We start from the raw sequence: 25,111 nt of genomic DNA, 5'->3' as shown, positions 1-25,111 counted from the left end.
CGTAACGTTGTGGAAGAACACCGATCGTGGCCTGCGGATTCTTCTTGCCCCTTGATCACGGGGCCGAAACTGTCATCCCACTCGCCTCTCGTTCCGCATGTACCTGCCACATGTTCCGCATGGTGGTGGATGCAGAGGGCGCGGGGAGGAGTGCCATGGCCGAAAACCGAGCGCCGATGGTCGGCCTTGACTCTCAAGGCCACAGAGGGTGCAGAGAGGCCGTATTGGAGGAATGGGGCGGCCATTTCCCGTATGAGGAGCCAGCCCCTTGTCCTGTCCCCCTATAAAAAGGGACAGGGTGACGCCTCTATGCACACACTTCTCCTCCTTCTTCTTCGCGATCATTCCTTTTTAGCCATGGCGAGAGGGCGAGGGCGCGACAGCGTCCCGACAGCGGCGACAAGGGCTTCTTCTCGACAGCGTGCCTCTTCTCCTCTGGATCCTGTGGTGGCGGGACCCGCTGCAAGGGGAGGAGGAAGGGGACGAGGTCGAGGTCGCCGCGGCGCTCGAGGAGGAGGAGGGCTGGGCGGCGCCTCGGTTGTGCCTCCACCGGCGGCTCCCCCCCGATGGACGGCCACGTCGGGGACCATCCTCAGGAATTCATCATCAGGCTATACAAGAACTTGCGTGCTCATCTTTGCCTTCCAACCCCCTTCACGCGAGAGATGGAGCTCCAACAGCCACGTGCTCTGAGGCTGCACATGAGGGGCTGTGGGAACGGCTATATGCGAGTCGATGTCGACTTCCCTGCTCCTCATGTGATGTACCTCCGCCGCGGCTGGAAGACCTTTCCCCGTGCTCACGGCTTCTCGGAGGGGCACGTCCTCCGTCAAGATCTTCGAGCGCTCGGGAGGTTGCTTAGGGTGCTGCGTGGAGAGCTCAACCGACGACGAAAGCTCCTCCTCGAGCGGGAGAGACAAGGAGACGGGTGACGGCGTTGACGACGTTAGCGGGCGGGGAAGCGACGACTTTGACTCCGTCTGATCGCCGCCCGCACCATCTTCATCAAGCGGCAGCACCATCATATGCATCCGCATCTCCTTCCCGGCAACGCGATTTGCCGGGGAGTTGGGTGTAGAGGTGGAGATGGTGCTCCGGGGCTCCTCCAGCAGTCTTCCAGCTGGACCCCGGGAGGCTTCCTCTCGGGCTGCAGCTCCATTGGCCCTACCGTGTCTCACTGGCCCTCGTGGCGGTGGTCGACGGGGTCACCTCTGCCGTGTTCTCCATCGAGGCATTCCCTCGCGCTCCCGTTCCCGTCAGGCTACCTCTCCTGGAGCCCGAGGGGAGCGGGCTGGGCTCCCGTCCAGGCGCTCCTTTCGCCCTCCTCGCCTTCGACGGCCGTGCCTAGGAGGAGAGGGACAAGAAAGGGCATTACAGAGCACTTATCTTTTTTCAATCTTAAACTTGTACACTTGCCAAATTTTAATTCAAAAAATGTAATCTCTCGAGTCCATGTTTGTGTTCTATAACGCTTGTACTTGTATCAGCATATAAATGAAAAAGATGAACCTTGCCGGGAACCCGTGCATGTGTATGTCCATGCAAAGGCGAGATGCCTCGTTAATGTAAATAAACGAGTTTTCCCCGGCAGGCTATCCTGCCGGCACCCTTTTTATCTGCCGGAGAGCTGCCTCTACCGGGTTACAGACAAAGGGACCAGCCCCCCGCCAAACTTCTTTCTAACAAAGGCCACTGCGACCACCCTGTCCGAAGAAGCGTTCGAGTCATGGATGGGAGCACCTAAGTCTCAAAAGAGTGGCGAAGCTTTCTCATGCTCAAGTTATAGCCTTACAGAACACTAATGGATAGGAGGCAAAACTTATCTGTTTGGCTTGCCGGGGATCGTTGTGCCGGGCATCCTTTTCAATTCCTTGTCGAAGCCTAGTCCACGGCAGGAACCTGAAGCTTTATGTGGGTGAGAATGAATGCAGGATGCGATCCTATCTATATGCATATGCAAATGCTCATGAAATGCTTATGCAATGATCTTGGAATGCTCATGCATGCATGCAGTCTTGGTCGGGGGCCCCCACAACGCTTCTTTATTTTCTCTTACACAGGGTCATCGCCCTGGCTTTGTACAAGGGGTTACATGCAGCTGAGGCAAGGCCTGTACAAATGGGTGGCTGCCGGGCCCCGCCTTACGTGTAGAACTTGCGGAGATGCTCAATATTCCATGAGTTTTGCAACTGAGTGCCATCTCCGGTCTCCAGACGGACTGCGCCAGGACTGGTGACTCGTACTACCCGGTAAGGGCCTTCCCACTTTGGTGACAACTTGTTTGTACCCTTGGCGGACTGAATGTGCCTAAGGACAAGGTCACCTTCCTCAAAACACCGGGCATGAACCCTGCGGCTATGATAGTGATGCAGGGCTTGCTGGTAGCGTGCAACACGTGTAGCAGCCAGGAGACAGTTCTCCTCGAGTAGCACATCATCGTCACGCTGGTGCTGATCTTGTGCTACTTCATCATAGGCAAGCACTCGAGGCGACCCGTAAATGAGTTCCCTGGGGATAACTGCTTCTGCCCCTAGACCAAGGAGAAGGGAGTCTGCCCGGTAGCTCGGTTTGGCATCGTTCTGAGGGACCAGAGAACTAGCAGCAGTTCCTCGATCCACCGCCTGTCGTGCTTCTACAGCGTACCAAAAGTTCTTGTCTTGAGTCCACGCAGCACTTTAGCGTTTGCCCTCTCAGCTTGTCCATTGCTCCGGGGGTGTGCAACAGAGGCAAATGAGATCTTGCATCCGAGGGCATGAACATATTGCATGAAGGTGTGGCTCATGAACTGGGTGCCGTTGCCGATGATGATCCTTGCCGGAACTCCAAGACGACACACCAATTCTTTCAAGAACTTGATAGCTGACTGAGCAATCACCTTTCTCACGGCAGTCACTTCCGGCCACTTTGTAAACTTGTCGATGGCAATGAACAAGAATTCAAAGCCGCCGATTGCACGGGGAAAGGGGCCAATGATATGGAGCCCCCATACCGAAAATGGCCATGATAGAGGGATTGTTTGAAGAGCTTGGGCAGGCACATGGGTTTTCTTGGAATGGAACTGGCAGGCTTCACATTTGGTGACTAGCTCGACCGCATCTTGGAGGGCTGCGGGCCAATAGAATCCTTGCCAGAATGCTTTCCCAACTAGTGCCCTTGATCCAATGCGGGAGCCGCACATGCCGTTGTGTATCTCAGCCAGCAGTTCCTTTCCTTCTTCCCGGCAGACACACTTAAAATTTCACACCGTTGGGCTTCCTTCTGTACAGAGTGTCGTCGACAAACTGATACATACTGGCCTTCTGGGCTACTTTTTCAGCTTCATCTTGATCGTCGGGAAGCGGTTTGGAGGAACTGGACAATGTGCCTTGCCCAAGTTGGAGCCTGTGGCTTGGCAACGAGGACTAGCGGCACCTCCTCTGCTGCGGGAGCACATGCCTCATTCGCGGGGTCCAGGCCCGGCTGGAGGGGGTGGTCCGGCAGGCTGTGAGGAGTTGTTTCCGGTAGGGTCTCTGCCTGTAGCGGACGGCTCTACCGGGAGAGGCTTACCGTAGTCCAACTTTCTCCTTTTTCGGGCCATTGTCGCTGGGGATACAGAGGGCTGTGTGAGATGGAGAACAAAAGTCCTTGGTTCCACAGGAAGCTTCTGCGCAGCACACTTTGATAGATGATCGGCTATGCTATTTTCTGCACGGGGTACGTGCTCTGTTTGCAATCCATCAAAGTGCTCCTCCAATCTCCTCACTTCCTCGATGTATGCCTCCATCAATGGACTTTGGTAATCCTTGTTAACTTGTCTCACCACAAGCTGTGAATCTCCTCAAATGATCAGCTTCTTAATTCCCAGTTCAGCTACAATCCTGAGCCCGGCAAGGAGCCCTTCATACTCAGCTGTATTGTTGGCTGCTTCTTTCCGGGCAAAATGCATTCGAACGACGTATTTCAAGTGCTCCCCGGAGGGGGCGACAAGAAGCACGCCAGCTCCTGCACCTTGTATGGAAAAGCACCATCAAAATACATAATCCATTCTTGGGGCAATTCCTTGCCGGGGATAACTGTCATTGTTACTTCCTCATCAGGGGTTGGCGTCCATTCTGCAATAAACTCTGCCAATGCACTGCTCTGAATAGTTGATGTGCTCTCAAACTTCAAACCAAAGCTGGATAACTCCAAAGCCCACTCCACTATTCTGCCGGTAGCCTCAGGGTTTTGGAGTATCCTTTGCAATGGAAGACGAGTAACAACCGTGATCTCATGGGCTTGGAAGTAGTGGCGATGTTTCCTTGAGGCCATAATGAGACCAAAGATCAACTTCTGCATGCCAGAGTATCTTGATCTAGCCCCTGTAACAAGGAGCTGACGAAGTACACTGGGCGCTGCACCACTTTCTTCCTTGACGCGTCCTTGGGGTTGCTCTCATTGTCGTGCTCATTGTTGTCCTGATCCTTCTCGGACTCTGCCGGTCTCTGCTCACTTTCTGCCTCATCCACTTCTCGCTGTGCTACCAAGTCCGCACTGACCACTTGGTTGGTTGCCACCAAGTATAGCAGCAATGGCTCCTGGGGCTTGGGAGCAACCAAGGTAGGCATAGAGGACAAGTAGGCCTTCAACTCCTGCAAAGCTGCATCTGCTTCTAGGGTCCACTTCATAGGACCTGCCTTCTTCAATTTTTTGAAAAACGGCAGGGCACGCTCGGTAGACTTGGAGATGAATCTTCTTAGCATGGCAACACATCCTGTCAGATGCCTCACATCCTTAACTGTCCTTGGTGCTTGGATCTGCTCGATGGCTTTGATCTTGTCAGGGTTGGCTTCGATCCCGCGATAGGATACGAAGAATCCAAGCAACTTGCCGGAGGAAACACCAAATACACACTTCTCCGGGTTGAGCTTCAGATTGATCTTGCGCAGATTAGCAAATGTCTCCTCCAAATCTTGAAGAAGAGTGGCCCTACCCTTGGTCTTGACCACAATATCATCCATATAGGCTTCTATGTTTCTGTGCAACTGTGGCTCAAAACCAATTTGGACTACCCTTGCAAAAGTGGACAAAGCAGTACGTACCACATGGAGTGATGAACAACGTCTTCTCTTCATCTTCCTTGGACATGAAGATTTGGTGATACCCAGAGTACGCATCCAGAAAGGAGAGCAAATCACAACCTAAAGTGGAATCCACAATCTGTTCGATACGCAACAAGGGAAACGGGTCTTTCGAGCAAGCCTTATTGAGATCTATGAAATCTAGACAAAGCCTCCACTTCCCATTAGCCTTCCGGATGACTACTGGATTTGCCAACCATGTGGGGTGCAACACTCCTCTGACCTAACCAGCTGCCTCAAGTTTCTTGATCTCTTCCGCAATGAACTACTGTCTCTCCAAGGCCTGCTTCCGGATCTTCTGCTTGACAGGTCGGGCATGTGGGCAAACAGCAAGGTGGTGCTCGATTACCTCCCTGGGAACACCGGGGATATCAGATGGTTGCCAGGCAAACACATCGATATTCACACAGGAAGGCAATGAGCGTGCTTCCCTATTTGTCATCGAGGGTGGCGCTGATAGTGAAAGTACCATCAACACCAGCCAGCCCTGCCGGGACCATCTTCACTTGGGGTGCGGTGACCTTGGATCTCTTGCTGTTTGAACACTCCGGCACGTCATCAACGGCTGTCGTGTACTCGGTGGGGGCACGCTTCCCAGACTCTTTGTCAGAGTCCCTACAATCTCTCTTCTTTCCTTTACTTTCCTTGGTGGGAGCTGTCGTTGCCGCTGCCTCTGCCGCGACCGTGTCCCGGTACATCTTGTCCACACAAATGATTGCATCCTTCTCGTCTGAAGGGATGGTGATGACTCCCGGTGGCCCAGGCATCTTCAAGGTGTTGTAGGCATAGTGGGATGCCGCCATGAACTTAGCCAGGGCCGGGCGTCCAAGAATCCCATTGTACGGAAGGGGGAGATCAACCACATAAAACACAATCCTCTCAGTCCGGTAGTTTAGTTCTCCCCAAACGTTACCGGCAACATGATCTTTCCCTTAGGACGGCTCCTGCCAGGATTAACTCCTTGAAACGTGCCGGTAACCTCTAGCTCTTCATCTCCTATCTGAAGCTTGCTGATAACTACTAGGGAAATCAGATTCAACCCCCGCCGTCCATTAGCATCTTTGTGACCTTGAGGTTGCGAATTGTTGGGGAGACCAACAACGGCAAACACCCTACCACAGTGGTACGGCCAGGATGATCCTCCTCGTTAAAGATGATGGGCCTACGGGACCACTTGAGTGGCTTCCGGGCCTCTGGCGCTGGTTCCACGGTGTTGACTTCTCATGCCCACCGCTTGAGCTGGCGGCGAGAAGTGTGCAGAGATGCACCTCCGTCAATGCACAAGGCGTCTGTGGCCTTCTAAAACTCCTGCTCACTGGTTTCCTCTTCATCCCCTCCATCACTCTCATCATCACAGGTTTCCTTCTCTCGGCCTCTGGCGGCTTTCCTTGGTTCCGAAAGGGTTTGCCGGGGTGATTTACTTCACCACCTCGGCCCTTACCGCCAGCAACATTCTGACCCTTTTCCTTATCACGCTTCTCATACTATGTTCTCTGTTTCTTGACAAGCTGTTCAACTTTATAACACTCTTGAAGGTCATGGCCCTTGGTCTGATGAATCTTGCAGTACGGCCCATCGCCTTCCCAGCCTTCTCGGCAACAGCGGCTTCCCGACAATCAGTGCACACGGCAGCTTCCTTGCCGGGGGCCTCAGCTTTGGCCTTCTTGCCGGTACTAGGCATGCCCGATCCTTCAATAGTCATCACTACCTTATCTCTCCTCTTCTTACTCCGCTTCTTGCCCTTCTTCTGACTGGTTGATTCGTCCTCATCCTCTGAATCAATGTTGGTGTAATCTTCCTCTCCGGGCAACTTTCCTCCCTCCTCCATCCAAGCACATTTATCCACTAACGTGTAAAGCTCCTTCACAGTCTTGGGCAACCGCATGTTCATCTTGGAACGAATCTGGCAGTTGCGCACATTGGACTGGAAGTCAGCTATTATGGCTGTCGGATGGATATTTGGGATATTTCTATGAACTTTGGTGAATCTCTATAAATACTTACGGATGGTTTCTCCTTCCTTCTGCTCGAGAAGCTGTAAGTTGTTGGGCCTGCCGGGTTCTTGATGACCGCTAGTAAAGGCGCCAATGAACTCATGGCACATGTCAGCCCATGACGAAATGGAGTTCTCCGGTAGGTGCATCAGCCAAGACCTCACATTGGACTTGAGGGCCAAATGGAAGTAGTTGACAAATATCTTCTCATCTCTTCCCCCGGTAGCTTGAACAGCGATGGTGTAGATGCTCAGGAACTCTGCCGGGTTCAGCCTCCCGTCGTACTTCTCAGGTATCTCTGGCTTGAACGTGCGAACGGATGGCCAACGGACTTGCCACAACTCTTGTGTAAAGGCAGGGCAGCCAACCTCGAAAGGTAGGCACCCGCCAACACCGAGCGCAAGCTCATCGACGTTGAGGACATCGCACCCATCAGTCCGGCGGAGGTTGTCGCGGCGTTGCTCGATGACGACGCGCGTGTCTTCTCTCCGCCTATCCTCTGGGGCTCGACATTGGCCTGTACGTGCTCGAGTCCATCAAGACATCGTCGGGGTCTTGATTCTGTTGCGCTCGCACTGGCTGCGGCGGGGGGGACTGCACCGTGGGGATGGCTCGTTCCATACGGTCAGCAGCATGAGTTGTTGCTGTCGCTTGGGGAGGTCGTAGTGGGCCAGCTTGCTATGAGCCCCCAGCTTCGGCGAAACCGAGCAGGCTCTGGATGGTGGCACGCCATTCGTCCATCTACTCGGCCGCTGGCGGAAACCTCAGCAGCAGCTGAGCTCGTGCCATGGCCTCCGAAGCTGTGCTTAGTATGGATGATGATGAAGTCGAACGCACCGTCGCTAGGTAGCACTGCGCCGCCGCTATTGCTGCGGGGCGACCACCTGGATGTGGTGTGGCGAAGGCGCTTGAGGGACGGCGGCTCCGTCGGGCGCAGCAGCTCGGTCGGCCCGTCTCGGGGGAGGTGCACGCGCTGCGACCGCACCCATGGTAGGGGCGGTCGGAGGGTGGCGGTTCGCCCCGGTCCGAGTGCCGTTGCTGTGGCTGTCCCGTCGGTGGCAGAGAGGGGCGCAGATGGAGTAACCCCCTCACCCGTACCTTGGGGAGCGTGGCCTTCGGGGTGTTGCTGATGCTGCTCTCCTCCGGTGCCCCCTGCTCCCGTGTCGGCTGTGGGGGAAGTGGTGATGGTGCCGCCTGCTCCGACCACATCCCGAGCAGTGTCCGCGTCGTCGTGTGCCTCCGCACCCCCCGCAGCGTTAGAGGCCGCGGGCGGCGGAGCATTCGAGGTGGATGGGTGAGCCGAAGGACCAGGTTTCTTCTTGGCTGCCATGGTCGATGGCGTCGTCGAAGATGAAGATGGTGATGAAGATGACGCGCTGCACATGCCTTCAGGTTCGCACAAGCGAGCCCCCTACCTGGCACGCCAAAGATGTCGCGGGAAACCACGGCCACCTTTGGGACCAGGAGGCCCCTTGCTGATTCGGCAGGGGGACGTCACGTTGCACAAAGAGCAGACGAGCGTGGGACAACACGACAGAGATCACGCGGGCAGTTTTACCCAGGTTCGGGCCACCGCGAGGCGTAAAACCCTACTCCTGCTTTGGTGGATTGATGGTGGAAAGGTGGTGGTGCAGCGTAGTACACTAGCCCAGCCTGGTTGCCTCAGGGCCATAGTGGCTACGCGCGTATGGGGGTGTGAGTTATCCAACCTTCTAACCCTTTCTCTAGTTGACACATGCCTCCTTTTATAGATCAAAGGGTCACCACAATGGCAAAGTAGTCATTACGCACTGATAAGATAGCAAAGTGCTATCATACCTAACTTTGGGGGCTGACAAGGCACATTAAATGCACCACTTAATGTCACATCGTTGGTTGCCCGGCAAGGCTTGCCGGGCTATCTTGCTAGCTCCGCACACCTATGTGCTTGACATGTCGCAGGACGAGTGTCGTCTGTGGGTTTTTCCTGTAGGAAGAGGCAGCCATGTGGCGAATGGCTGCCACTTAGTCACTCTGCAGCTTGACACCACACTGATCGACAACGTGGGTCGTGGTGGAATGGTTGGTGAGGTGGTTTTGCCTCCGCGAGCCCCGGCAGGCCTTGCCGGGGCGCTTTGGTCGCCTGCTTTTTGGGATGGCCTCGCCCCTTACCGGGCTCGTCTGCCTGGCAAAGGAGGCCTTTTCTTGACGATATCTTGCTTCTTTGGCTTGATCTTGGTCCCTCTGATCTACATGTTGGTCCTTCGAATCTCTTGGTACTTTGTACTCTGACTTGGGCTGGTGGTTCAATCTTGTTCCTGTGCCTGTGCACAGTCTGGGCAACAGACCCAGGGTGTGTTGCACCGACACCGAAGAAGTAGGCCTATCCATCATGTGGAAGTGGTGGTGAGTAGGAAAATGAGAGAACAAAACCAAAGTTACCTTTTCCGAAGATTGTGGATGTAACAAGTATTGTTTCTCAGACCTACAACTAAAAACGCTTATGGAGGATCTCGGTTAGGAAGCGGCACAAATAATTCACGTAAATGTTAGTCAAGATGTTGAAAAAGTTGAAAAGATGCACAAATTGCAAGTAAGACAAATAGATCAAACCCAAGAATATCACTAGGAACACACACACGGAAGATAGATGGGATCGGCACAACCAAGGGGGAGCTCTAAGAGGTGGAACCACGGGAATGGTCTTGTTGTACGGATAGTAGAGAGATGCTAGCTCGATTGCGCTAATGGGCTAGATACGCTTGTCCACCAACCTAACAGAGAACCGGGTCGTCTACTATCCCAAGTATGCTTATGTATGTAGTGGCGATATAACTATACTATGGGGCACAATGCAACACTAAAAAATACACTTCCGTGATGATACGTGTTTGTCACAGTAGGTCACGTTTTCTGTCATGCCTGTACATCCATGACGATTTTATGACAGAATCAAGATAGTCATACATGTGCTGTCGTAGAAGTGTGTAACGCCCACGATGCAGCTATATCTCCCATGTGTCGAGGCACGACTTAGAGGCATAACCGCATTGTGGTTTTGTCGTAAGAAGGGTCTTCTTCACACAATCCCATGTAATGAACAAGAATGGGATAAAGAGTTGGCTTACAATCGCCACTTCACAAAATATATAAATATAATTCATACATCATCCAAAATACACACATAGACCGACTACGGTCAAGATCCAAATGAAAATAAGATAACCCCAAATGCTAGATCCCCGATCGTCCCAACTGGGCTCCACTACTGATCATGAGGGAAAGACACATAGTAACGACCACGTTCCTCATCGAACTCCCACTTGAGGTCAATCCCATCATCTGCACTGGCATCATCGGCACCCACAACTATTTTGGTAGAACTGTGAGTCACGAGGACTCAGCAATCTCACACCCGCGAGATCAAGACTATTTAAGCTTATAGGAAAGGATGGTGAAGTGAGGTGGAGCTGCAGCAGGCACTAAGAATATATAGTGGCTAACATACGCAAATGAGAGCGAGAAGAGAAGCAACGAAACGGTCGTCATCTAGTAATGACCAAGAAGTGATCCTGAACTCCTACTTACGTCATTCATAACTCAAACCGTGTTCACTTCCCAGACTCCGCTGAGAAGAGACCATCACGGCTACACACACAGTTGATGTATTTTAAATGGGTCAAGTGACAAATTCTCTACAACCGGACATTAACAAATTCCCATCTGCCTCATAACCGCGGGCACGGCTTTCGAAAGATAATACCCTGCAGGGGTGTCCCAACTTAGCCCATCATAAGCTCTCACGGTCAACGAAGAATAAACCTTCTCCCAGGAAGACCCGATCAGTCTCGGAATCCCGGTCTACAAGACATTTCGACAATGGTAAAACAAGACCAGAAAAGCCACCCGAATGTGCCGACAAATCCCGATAGGAGCTGCACATATCTCGTTCTCAGGGCACAACGGATGGGCAAGACGTCGGGTTGGCATAGACCCTGGTTGCCCAGGGGGTGCCGGACATCGCCCAGTTTGGGCCAGCACTCGAAGGAGCACTGGTCCGGGGGTTTAAAATAAAGATGACCCTCGGGCTCGCAAAAACCCGGGGGAAAAGGCTTAGGTGGCAAATGGTAAAACCAAGGTTGGGCCTTGCTGGAGGAGTTTTATTCAAGGCGAACTGTCAAGGGGGTCCAATAAATCACCCGACCGCGTAAGGAACGCAAACTCAACAAACATAATACCGGTATGACGGAAACTAGGGCGGCAAGAGTGGAACAAAACACCTGGCATAAGGCCGAGCCTTCCACCCTTTACCAAATATATAGATGCATTAATTAAATAAGAGATATTGTGATATCCCAACATATCCATGTTCCAACATGGAACCAACTTCAACTTCACCTGCAACTAGCAACGCTATAAGAAGGGCTGAGCAAAAGCGGTAACTTAGCCAAACAACGGTTTGCTAGGAAAGGATATTACAATCCGAAATGGGTGGAGGGGGGCTACCTTTGCGCCCACCATGGAGCGACATCTGCATGAAATTTGATTACCACGCAAGGCTCGTCTCTTTTACTCTACATGTTCAGTTCCATTGTGTACAATAACCGACATGCATAGGAATAAAACATAGTGAGATTATGTAACGAGTGCATGCACAAATCTAGAGTGATGGTAGCAAACTATGGATAAACGCAAAACCAATGATAGCAGACAGGAATAGGATAGGAATGCATGTGCAAAATAGAGAATTTAAAAACACAGAATTTCTGCCAATCTGGGTGTTTGGTTGACAAGAATTGGAAGATCACATGATGCAAAGAAGCGTGGTGAGATTAAGTCAAACCACAGGAAAATGTACGGTTATAATGCTATTATGCTACTATCTCTTAGTCTTGTGCTTCATGAATAGGAATTTGAAAAGGAGGACAAGTGGATATTAAAATTCCTATGGTTTTTCTTTCAAGGAGACACTAAAGGAACAAATCCTATAGTTTTCCTTTGCTCCATTCCTTTGAACCAAATGCATGAATAGTAGTACCATAGGAAACTTTCCAATCCCTATGTTTTTCCTTCACTTTTCCTTTCAAGCACTGGCGATTGTAGTAGGCAGGCTTCAGCAAGGAAAAACCTACACTAAAAAAATGTTTTTCTGCTACTTCTACTACTTTGGACCCAGGCCACTGCCCTACTAGCTCAACACCCAGGCCCGTCGACAAATGCACAGCTCAAACGCGCAGAGATAAATAATGATGGCGTTCAAGAGAGTCCATCACGGATAGCTAAGTTGCCTAGTACCTCATTGCTTGTCATCTAGTAGGATAAAATAATCGTATTTCACGTTACTACGTGTGCTTAGTGGACAACATATATAACAGGTAGAGTAAAAAAGAGATGCAACAAGTGTACAACCTCTTCGCCAAAGCCATGTCGATCTCAGCGTGATTGGGTTGGTCGGTGAGGATGCTCCGGCTGACTTGGCTGTCGGAGGAGGGGAAGAAGATCTTAGGCGTTTGGAGATGGAGCCCGGGGTACTACTCCGCTGTGATGGAGGGTTTCATCGTTGGAGCAGCTCCGGTGAGTTGTACGACACCGAGGCTGAAGTAGGACAAGAGAGACAACGTTAACCTAAGTGGAATTGTAATAGCATCTCCAATGGATGATGTAAAATACATAACCACAAAGTGCTAGATGTAAAATACACCAGCCGCTCATCTTTGAACTTAACTGTCAAAATTGAATTTAATTGTCAAAACTGAACTTAACTGTCGAAACTGAATTTTGCTGTCGAAACTGAATTTTACTATCGAAACTGAACGCACTAGTAGTTGGTCGTGTAGCAGCATCAGTCGACTGACACCACCAGCCAAACCGCCACCCCCGCTGCCTGCGGACGGCGGTGTGCCGCCGCACCCGCCCCGAAACCACTCCCCATCGCCGGTCCGCCGCCGCCCCGGCCATCCCACTAGCCCCCCCCCCCCCCCCCCCCGTGCCGAGCTTTTTCTCTGGCAATCCCCACGCCACCGCCCCACCACCACTGCAGACCACCGCCCCCACCCTGAACCATAAGGTAGATAGTGGGGTACATCTCCGGCGAGCCCCCCTCCCCACTACGGCTAGTTCTTCCTTAACTCCGGCGAGCCCCCCTCCCCACTGCGGCTAGTTCTTCCTTAACTCCGGCGAGCCCCCCACCCCCTGAAAATTGGCTGACGCAAAAGTCGATTCAGTCGACTGAAGTGTAGCCAAATCGGAGCAGCATCGCAAGCAAGAGCAAGAGCAAGAGCAATAGCAAGAGCATACCAGGCAGGGGACCGAGAGCAAGAGCAGAGCAGCAGCGCGAGCGAGAGCTAAAGCAGCAGCAGGTCCTACTGATGTGGACGTCGCCGTCGAGGGAGCGACGCCGTGGAGGAAGTGGCCGGTGACGCCGCCGTGGATGGAGCCGCGCCATGTCGGCTCGGGACCGAGCGCCAGCAGCACCATGAGATCATATCAAGAAGAAAATGTGGCGATTAGTGTACAACCTCTTTGGTGGCGCCGATTAGGCCTTGGTTTCATCTGAGGAAACGGTGATGATGCTGCTCTTCCAGTGGTGCAGGTGAAGATGGCAGTGTGGGAATGGAGGTGGCGCGAAAGACGAGGGGAACATCAGAGCAGCTCCTTGGAGGTGGAGGACGGGGTGGCTGAACCGGTGGGACGACGAGATCGATGATGGATCCTCATCCGGTACAGTGGATGAGGGACGCCGAGGTGTTGCTTTGGACGACATCATCAGGGAAGAGGCTCCGGCTGGGTGGCAGACGGAGGAGGGTGTGGGGCTTCGCGGGTTTTCACGGTCTCGGTGTACGAATGGGTGGGCTGATGGGATGGGAGTGGGGAACCATGGCTTAGGGACGTGCTTGTCCGAAATGTGGGGTAAGGTACAAAAGTACCCCCACCGATTTGTGCTAGGCCGTACTTTTGGTTCAGGGGTATCACGGGCATTTCGCGTGTTGGGATTTCGCAGGGGGTGGGAGTTTTCGAGCGCATTGTAATTTTGGGATGGCAAGGCGAGGGTTGAGGTGGAGGGAGTTTTCGGAGCACAACGAGGCAAAGATATATCTTAAATATTTCAGGGTAACAAGGCGCGGGTTGAAGAGGCGGGAGTTTCGCAGCACGATAGACATGGATGCTAGCTTGAAATTTCGGCATAACAAGGCGCCGCTTGAAATTTCGGGAGAACAAGCTTAACGTGTATCAAAAAAAAAAGATAATTCGCACCTCATCACTAGAGAGAGCCATGTCCCGTTTTACGATCTCAAATTCAAATATATGTTTCCATTTTATGTTGAATTCAAATCATAGTACATGTATGCTCTAGCTAGATGTTCAGAATCTAAACCATGTATGATACTACGTACAATGTGTTTAACACGCACACCACACACATACCATTTAGACTATTAAGGTACACATGCATTGCACACATGAGATTTGGCAACCAAATTATGAATAAATAGCACATTATAGCATCTAAGCTTTGAGTCATATATGCATGATGTAGATGGTCGTTTAATTCTTATAGTTCGTTTCATTCAAAATCACCTAGTTTTTATAAGAAAGCTAATCTATTTTAAGATTCATGGAATTGTGCGTTGTAAAGCATAAAGTAAAAACAAATAATGGCAAATCATGTAGAAACACATTTGGGCAATTCTGATACGGAATATTCTAGAACAAAGAAGAAGTGCTTGTGTTTTGAGGTTTGTGCATTATGCTTAAGTTCAACCATGGAGTCTTCTAGATTGTACATGTGGCAAAATCTGGTGGAAACTAGATGATATCCAATGGCCAGTAGTGCTCAAATTTGCCATCTCTGCACCATCGGATTGGCTTCATCCAACGACCATCTTTCAAAGTTAATTATAGTTATCCGCACACTATATAAAAATATAATATATAATATATAGGGGTATTGATATAGAAATGTGATGCGAAAGCCACCCATCATCTCCAATTAGAATAGTGTGTCCATGCATGGATGCAATGTGGCCAAACGATGTCTGCCATCGGTATCTCAAATTCAAATCAGTCTGACCTTGTTCAATGTGTATATAATACAACATGCTCGTTTCCAAACCACACCGCGCATATCTCAGTTATATTCATGCATGCATGGGTTTCAAACATCATGATCTCTTATTCAAATATTTGAATTCAACTTTACATTGATTATGACCTCACCTAGTCTTTTACACCCACACAGTCGTCTTCTCTTTATAATTGTACCACTAACTTCTCTCGTGCATGCATGCACACACACTACCAGTCGGCATTATCCATCGCACACATGCAATCTTTTTCTTCAGGTCAGTGTCCCATGCACGCACACCCCCCCTTTCCATCATATCGGGCATTCTTTATCTCTCACGTGCATGCACAACGATCGATGTTCCTCTATGTGTGTGTATATATAGCTAGGTCTTTCACAGTTTTCAACACAAACTGATCAATCTATATATCTAGTGAGGTCTCACCCTCTTTCCCATGTCCACATCGATCAATCTATACCTCTCTATATAGGATTACATAGATAATAGACCCACATTAATTATATATCCAATGTCCCCCTCTCATCATCCATGCCTTCCACTTCATCTCTCAGACGCGCGCACAGTGGCGAAGACAGGGGGCAACAAGGGCCCTCCCCCCCTAACATCACGATATATCGAGGCTAATATGAATGTGATCATTAGATAATATTGCTGGTAAAATGGTTTAACTTGATGAATTGGCCCTCCTCGTAAAGGATTAGCAATGCTTGGCCCCCTAGCTCATTTCTTTTTCATGGCTCCGCCACTGCGCGCAACAGCGCACGTTCTCACCCCATCTCTTTAAATATCGATCTCACACTTGTGCACTCCTTCATAATCTCCCTCCACTTGGCCCCTCGCACCATCTTCTAGCCCCCCACCGGACTTTGCCACATGTACAATCTAGCAGACTCCATGGTTGAACTTAAGCATAATCCACAAACCTCAAAACACAAGTGCTTCTCCTTTGTTCTAGAATCTTCCGTATCATAACTGCCCAAACTTTTTTTCTAGTTGAATTGCCATTATTTGTTTTTAATTTATGCTTTACAACGCACAATTCCATGAATCATAAAATAGATTAGGGGCTTCTTTGATTCAAATGATTCTCAAAGGAATTTTGGAGGATTCTAATCCTTAGGAATTTTTCCTATCTTGGTTGTTTGATTCGAAGGATTGTAAACCATAGGAATTTTTCCATAGGATTCATTTGCACTAGATTTCATAGGAAACATCCCATCCACTCAAACCTCTTTGAATGAATCCTGCGTTTTTTCTATGCACAATCAACCACTCGTACAATCCCGTTGGATTCAAGACGACATTCCACTCTAATCCCATGTTTTTCCTATTCCCGTGTTTTGGAAATCCTACGAATCAAAGAGGCCCTAGATTTTTTATAAAAACTAATTGATTTTGAATGAGTTGAACTATAAGAATTAAATGAACGTCTACATAAGGCATATATGACTCAAAGCTTACATGCTATAGTGTGGTATTTATTCATAACTTGGTTGCCAAATATGATGCGTGCAATGCACGAGTACCTTACTAGTACTTCAAGTATGTGCAAAACACGTAAATTAGAATTCCAATGGCATGCTACACAGTGTCTCTCTTACAGTTCATGAAGCCATGTGGCACATGTGGAGGCGTTGTCGCGACCTCCTTCTGTGGATTGATCACAGTGACGTGCTGCTGGATCACATTGACGTCCACGCATGCACTCATTCCCTCGCACGCACACGCGGGTACACAGGGGGACGCATTTTTGTACAAAGATCCACCCATGTGATAATTTGACGCGTGTAAAGTCCTTCACTTCATTGATGGTCAATTAATACAACGCATGCAAATTGAGTGGACGTGAGGGAGGAAGAAAGACATTACTACTCCACTGTGCGCATGCGAGTAGTTAAATCATGGGTTGCTACTTCCATTGGTCTCCTTCGTACTTTGTGCCAATTTTTGACCATATTTTTAAGTAACATAATATTTATGCATGTCATAAAAAGTGGCACAAAAAAGGGGGCCAATAAACTAGGACGCATGCAGCATGATCAATTTTTGCCAGGGCTACTGTTTGTGGCCTTTGTATTTAAATATGGACGGAGTGGAGTAGTACTATCTTTATCTTAGCCTCGTAGGGCTCTCCCAGCGCCTAGGCTCGCCTCCCTGCCTCGCCCACCAGATCCTGCCATGGAGGATCCCGCCATGGATAATCCCTTAGATCCCAGGATCCCGTGGGCTGCCCTCTCGCTGCGGCCCGCAGCACTTCCACCTTTGAGCGAAACCCACATGTGTTTTAGAGGGGATCCATTGCTCTGGAATCACAGATCGGTGGCACCGGAGGACATGCTAGGGCTGCGTTTCAGGTGGTGGGCAGCAATGGCAAATCGGATCGAGGAAGCGTCGCATCGATTGGAGAGAAGATCAAAGGAGCTGCGCCTGGCGCAGCACAAGGCAGAGGCGCAAGTCGATCTCAGGGGAGAGATGCTGAGGGATGTCAGCATCTGGCAGCGTCGCGTTGATTTCAAGCTAGGGCTAATGGTAGAGATCATATTGACGGAGTCGACTGCGGAGGAAAGAACGTGCATGCCTGTGCAATGGCATGAGCAGCCGGTGCAACTGTTCAAATGGGCGGTAGAGGAAGCCAAATCCCGGGACCAGTTGCGGTGGCGCCGCTGGGCATGCATCATAGGCGAGGTGAGCTGCCCTCCTTCCCCGCCAGCGATGCAGTGACCTAGTCGGTTGCTGCTGCAGTGAACTTGCAACGCCATGTCGGTTTGCAACCTTGACAATCAATCCATCTATATGTATTGTATTCTTGTGAAAATACTTGGTCGTTTGGAAAAAGATGGTAATTGATTTATCACTAGTTTTAGAATGCTTGGTCGTGACAATCAACCGAAGCCACAGCCAGAAGTCTCCATCGCATAATACTTTACGGTTGGTCGCACCAACAGACGGTCGGTCGGACCCGCGTCTCACCGAAGGGACATGCATTGGCTTGGTCTGACATGTACGATCAGTTACATCAATGACTTGTGCGACCGCATTTGAGCAGTGTAGTACTCCCTCTATCTCAGTTTACAAGTCTTGCACATGTACCTAGGTTGTTAATTTGACCAACTTAATAAGAGGCATACATTACAAAAAATCATTACAAACTTCAAATATTCAGAGTATTTTTTATGTTAAACAATTTATTTTATATAAGTTACATTGTCGGGAGCCGTTTCGGGCCTCGAAACCAAAACCATCAATTAATCTTTACCTTGCCCATCACATTCCGAAGTACTAGTGCTACAATTAAGTGCAAGCCTGCTCACACCTACTAGTACGTACCAAACCTGAACATGTTCCCACTATGCAGGTTTTAGTACTTGTGCTAGTACTTAGGTTATAAAAAGGGGAACTACCTAACCGAAAATTACTCTACCTTCCTCCTCATAAGTCCTTCTTCTTTGTCCGTCCTTGCCATGGCCGGTGTGCACAGCTCTAGGTCGAGAAATACTCGTAACAAGGGAGCGGCAACCAAGGCTGCGAAAAAAAAGAGGGCGCGCCGCCACGCAGAGACCTCGAAAGATCTCTCACGGGCAGGCGATGGCTCCTAGGAGCACCCTAGCCGCGGAGGCGAACATGCCGGCATGCCTAATAAGCTCAATAAGCACCTCAATAAGCAGAAGGAGTTCATCAACGGCTTGGTGGAGCTGCTGAAGGAGAGCCTCAACGACATGCCTGCTGAGCTCAGTGAGCAGGAGGAGTTGACCGCCGGCTTGGTGATGCTGTTGAAGAAGAGCATTGCCTCGGAGAAGAAGGCGACCGATGAAATCCTACAACTTCAGGAGGACAAGGCGAAGCCCTGCCACGAGCTCGACCTGCTGAAGGAGGAGAAGGCCAGCTGGAAGAAGTTGCATGAGAATAGTAGTTCCTCGATGAAGATGCTGTAGGCCCTCGTCATGGAATAGAAGGAGGATTTGGCGAAGCTCCGCATGCGGCCGTGGAACAGATGATGAAGGCTCGCGTTGAGAAACCCTGCATCATGGACATAATGAAGAAGTTGGAGGAGGAGACGCACAAGGAGATGGAGGTCGTGGAGGCGATGAAGAAGCAGTTACGACTCCGCGGCCAGCAACCCTTCATGTAGTAGAGAGCAGCGCCCCAGACTTGTGTGTGCGTCTTCCTTCTTTTTTTGGGGTGGTAATCTTCCTTCTTCTTTTGCTCTTGTGTTTCTTCTTTTGCTTCGGGTGTTTCACTACACGTGTCACGTTCTCCGTGAGGCATGAATAGAGAACAATGCTAACAATGAGATGACTAGCAAATTAGATCATTTTTATCGCCATATGGCACTGGGCTGCTATGTTTCGCGCTCCTCCGTCGTACTACTCCAGTGGAAAACTTGAGTATACCGCACGGTTCTTTGCTCCTCCTTAGGTCATCGACACATTTATACGAGTAGTCAAATCACAAGGCCCCGCCTTCCAGCAGTAATGAGCCGTCAAATCACAAAGGCCCTCGCCTCTCTTGAAACCGACCAAGCTAGACTGCCCTACCCTCCAGCCTTTTAAAAAATGCATACTTTTGTACAGTAGTAGTAACGATGGATTGCGCCATGGAGCAAAACTAACAAGATGAAATTAAAGAAAAAAGGTGGTACATGTAGAGAGCGCTCGTCGCCAAATGATGCATATAGTACTATTAAAAAAGCTAGTACGTGCTTAAATGGGGTGCTAAATTCTATTAAAGAAATTAGCGTACCTATTTAATTCTTGGGTTCTTATTAGTTATGCCACTAGTTGTGTATCACTACTCAGTTTTGCCATTAGAAGTTACAACTACTAAAAAATGCCATCGATCCGTGAGATGCCTGCTCAAAAATGCAATTAGATATCTAAAAAATGCCATCGTTAAGTTAGATGTTTGCTCAAAATGCCATTAGACATTGTTATTTTCACGTCAAACCCGTTGACCATGTTATATGACAAAAATAAGCCGATTCTCACAATGATAAGTGTGGCCCCGCTTGTCAGGAGTAACCAAGCGAATAATTTTACAAGAAAATAAGAACGCTGTTGGGATCAAGTAGGCCCTACACTTTATTTTACTGTAGTGAGATAGAGGGAGAGTTGGCATGTTGGACCATCGGTATTTATGTCATTATAGCTTGGCCAAACAGATTTGAGTCACAATAATGGTGTCTAGCACAACACACCCCTCAAATAAAACTAAGCACCCTGAAATTCTTTGACAACTAAACTGCTGGCTATATGATGTTGGCCATATATATTGTACGTATATAATGTGAAGAAATGAGTGGTAGTACTATACCAACTAAAAGATGAACTGTAAGAAATACTAGTATGTGCGTACTGAAGAGTTAATGTAACGAGAAGAACATAACACAGTTCTGCTGGGGGCTCAGCACAACACACCCCTCAAATAAAACTAAGCACACCTGAAATTAAACTAAGCAACCAATCCAGTAGACACTGCATTAGAACCACCATGAGCAATGACACTGCCACCTTACTCGGACTCCACGTCCACGTGCTCGACTTCGTCCTTGTCCCTCTTCCTCTTGGCCAATACTTCTTTACTTGAACCGCACACTTGGCTCTTGCTCTTCATCCAACCCTTGTAGATATTGGAACAAAGGTAGCCATCCATTGCAGCGTAGTGGATGTGGTCTATATCTAGTACATTCCACTGCCATGCACGATGAAACTTGAACAGAGGTTTCTTCAGTGTACCATACGAATGTTGAACCATGGCTCCTGCCAGGGTCAGCATTGAAGGCTGATCACGGGAGGGCACCAGCCCATTCTTCTGTAGGTCGAAGGGGTTGCCTACAATCAGGCCTATCCGATCCAGGGCATCCCTGTCATTCCTAAAGTCTACAGTAACGAATTTGACTCAGCCGCCCTTGAGGAAGTTCTTAAATTCCTCGCGCTCAACGTCGACATGCATATGTGGTAGACCAAGCATAAGTCATGCACGCAAACCTGGATCACGGCGGGCTCCATCTTCTCTTCCTCCTTTAGATTCTTCTCTTTGTCCAGGGTTGTGGTGTACTCAACATCTAGCCCAGCGACCCACTCATCATTTGAGTTTTCGAACATGCGTCTGAAGCGAGCAAGGCATCCTTCCACCGTCGTGGAAGAACAGGTGTAGATGACATCAAACTCATCGCTGGTGATTGTTCTAACCTTGTACTCACCGCTGATCATGGAGATTTGGGACGCCATGGATTTGGGAGGAGGGTTAGGATTAGTGGAATTGTCATAATGTGAAAGGACGGGACGACTAGGAGCGAACTGCCGTAATGTTAAAGGACGTCCTGGGACGAGTAGGAGCGAACTGCCAGCGGTTTTTCGATTGTAAAAATGCTGAGTGGGGCGTGCGAATGGCAGGGTAGTGGCTTGCCTGGTGGATAAATGGATTCATGCACAGTACTATGGGGGCCCAATTAGATGTCATGTCTACTCGACGCCCAATTAAATGGCTTTCGATGTCATGCAAGCGTCGGGAAAATTACAGGTGATACGAAGCTTTGCATTCTCCCATGATACGGGCTTCCGAGAGCCCTTGGATCTGAGATCGAACTGTTGCATGGCGTGATTCTAGACCTATGGGTGAATATCCTATCCTGGAGGGTTATTTTGCAAATTTTCAGCAACTTAGCATGCGACCGGTCGATCTCAGATCCAAGGGCTGCCAGCAGCCCGTATAATGGTTGCACCTACCACGAGTCCACGACCGTCGCCTCGCTCGCGCGGTCGCGCCCTTGGAGATTTAACACGGTGCGTTACACTATCTGATGTTGGCATGTCATACATAGTCATCACTTATACAACAAGATTAGTTATAAGGTTGGCTATAAGAGTATTTTTTACTTCTCTCTATCTCTTTCTTCATAGTATTTATTGCATTTGCCAAGGAGTGACCTCTTCCAATGAAATAGTGCTTAGATGAAGTGCTAAGGGCATTAAATGGCTTAGCAACTCAAGTCCCCAATGCATAGGTTCTTAGATTTTTGTTGCTAAGTTTGCTATAGACTCAAAATTGTCTTTTCACCTAGGTACACGGGCTTAGCACCGTTTCTTCCTGGGGTCACCAAACTAGTCTCTCTCTTCTTACTAAATAACTTGTCACATCAGACTTTCTACCTATGTGGCAGGCTTAGCACCTGTACGAGCAAGTACAATAGTGGGCTATAAGCCCACTTACATGGCATTTTTGCATATGTGGAGGAAAGAGGCAAGGAAAAAGTGGAGGAGTGGGCTCGCATGCAAGAGCCAGCCTCTACATGGTGGAGCATTGGGAGAGGTACCTGTATACCATGGAGGTGGTCACGAATCAGGAGACTCACGCCGGTCGTAGCATCGCAGTTAAAATGATAATGGCAAGTCAAATCACGGGGCCCCACCTGTCCAGCAGTAACTCGCTGTCAAATCGCACAACCCTACATTTTCAGTAGCCTACTCCCTCATCTTCTCGTGTCTCTGTCAAACCGACTAGGCGGAACTGCCCCGCCTACCGCGCGAGAAAAGCCCCACCCTCGACTTTTAAATAGTACAGCATACTAATTTTGTATCCATGGATTACGCCATGGAGCAAAGCCTCAAGAAAACGGCGGTACACATGTACGGAGTATACATCACGCCCGTCGCATTCGCGTCGCACCCCAAACAGTCGGTCGGTCTGGCACGCCGCTCTCTGAATGGAATGCGCGTCATATTGCGTTTGCACACACATGTGGGACCGCAATCGAGAACCGACCATAGGCACACTCCTAGGCCCCGCAAGTCGGGTGAGTTAATAGAAGAGAGAGACGAGCGATAGTACTAGAGAAGTGTTGTACAGACGTTGGTGCCTGGATGATCCCTGCATGACACGGAAGATCAGTTCGTACATGCATGTGACTAGACTCCAGCAGACACGCCTGGATTGGCTATCGTCTACATATCGTGCAGGCTGTGTTGTACAGGGCTGTAGGTCTGATGAGAAATCTAAAAAAGGATTCTTGTCATCTCGCAATATTAGATGTCATGTGCTTCGGATCACTGCGAGGGTTAAACAGCGACAACTAAGTTGCTCCAAGGCGCTGGTCATTGGGGGCACATGCACGAAGACTACTCGGCTGCCATCTAGGTCAAGCCGGCTATGTTAATTAGGACATCTGTCGATGGACCCCTTTTCTACGAGTTTATCTTTAAGTTGAGCTTTGATCCTCGTCTAGTTTGTCCGTCGGGATTCATGTTGTCTCCTTTGGGTAGTGAGGTTATGGTTTCTTGTCATGTGGCATATTTTCATGTTATATGTTATAATCCGGTGCTTCAGATCAAAATGACGACAACTGCGCCTCCGGGGCACGTGCATGAAGACTTCTCGACAGTCATTGACGAGGTCAAGCCGGCTCCAGTAGACAAAAGAAAACTAGTACTCCACAATATAGGCAGGAGCCTCCGTGCTTGCTTGCTAGTGTTGCTCTCTTCAAACTGTCTCGTCCTCGCCAGATCTACACACGACAGTGGTGGCCACACACTCTCTCTCTCTGCTCACTGCTGGTCACAGATCCAGCCGGATCCTCTCCGCCGGGGAAGGTGAGTGATAACCCACAAGTATAGGGGATCGCAACAGTTTTCGAGGGTAGAGTATTCAACCCAAATTTATTGATTCGACACAAGGGGAGCCAAAGAATATTCTCAAGTATTAGTAGCTGAGTTGTCAATTCAACCACACCTGGATAACTTTATATCTGCAGCAAAGTATTTAGTAGCAAAGTAGTATGATAGTAATGGTAACGGTACCAAAAGTAATATTTTTGGGTTTTGTAGTGATTGTAACAATAGCAGCGGAAAAGTAAATAAGCGGAGAAAAATATGTGAAACGCTCGTAGGCATTGGATTGGTGATGGAGAATTATGTTGGATGCGGTTCATCATGTAACAGTCATAACATAGGGTGACACAAAACTAGCTCCAATTCATCAATGTAATGTAGGCATGTATTCTGAATATAGTCATACGTACTTATGGAAAATAACTTGCATGACATCTTTTGTCCTACCCTCCCGTGGCAGCGGGGTCCTAGAGGAAACTAAGGGATATTAAGGCCTCCTTTTAATAGAGTACCGGACCAAAGCATTAACACATAGTGAATACATGAACTCCTCAAACTACGGTCGTCACCGGGAGTGGTCCCAATTATTGTCACTTCGGGGTTGCCGGATCATAACACATAGTAGGTGACTATAGACTTGCAAGATAGGATCAAGAACTCACATATATTCATGAAAACATAATAGGTTCAGATCTGAAATCATGGCACTCGGGACCTAGTGACAAGCATTAAGCATAGCAAAGTCATAGCAACATCAATCTCAGAACATAGTGGATACTAGGGATCAAACCCTAACAAAACTAACTCGATTACATGATAAATCTCATCCAACCCATCACCGTCCAGCAAGCCTACGATGGAATTACTCACGCACGACGGTGAGCATCATGAAATTGGTGATGGAGGATGGTTGATGATGACGACGGCGACGAATTCCCCTCTCCGGAGCCCCGAACGGACTCCAGATCAGCCCTCCCGAGAGAGTTTAGGGCTTGGCGGCGGCTCCGTATCGTAAAACCCGATGAATCTTTTTTCTCTAATTTTTTCTCCCCGAACACAAATATATGGAGTTGGAGTTGAGGTCGGTGGAGCTCCAGGGGGCCCATGAGGCAGGTGGGCGCGCCCCCACCCTCGTGGAAAGGGTGTGGGCCCCCTGGCCTTGATTCTTTCGCCAGTATTTTTTTATTTTTTCCGAAAATAATCTCCGTGAAGTTTCAGGTCATTCCGAGAACTTTTGTTTCTGCACAAAGATAACACCATGGCAATTCTCCTAAAAACAGCGTCAGTCCGGGTTAGTTCCATTCAAATCATGCAAGTTAGAGTCCAAAACAAGGGCAAAAGTGTTTGGA

This window comes from Aegilops tauschii, chromosome 4 (assembly GCF_002575655.3).
Source record: "Aegilops tauschii subsp. strangulata cultivar AL8/78 chromosome 4, Aet v6.0, whole genome shotgun sequence".
Classification (NCBI taxonomy): Eukaryota; Viridiplantae; Streptophyta; class Magnoliopsida; order Poales; family Poaceae; genus Aegilops; species Aegilops tauschii.
Note: the sequence above shows the minus strand (reverse complement) of the source record.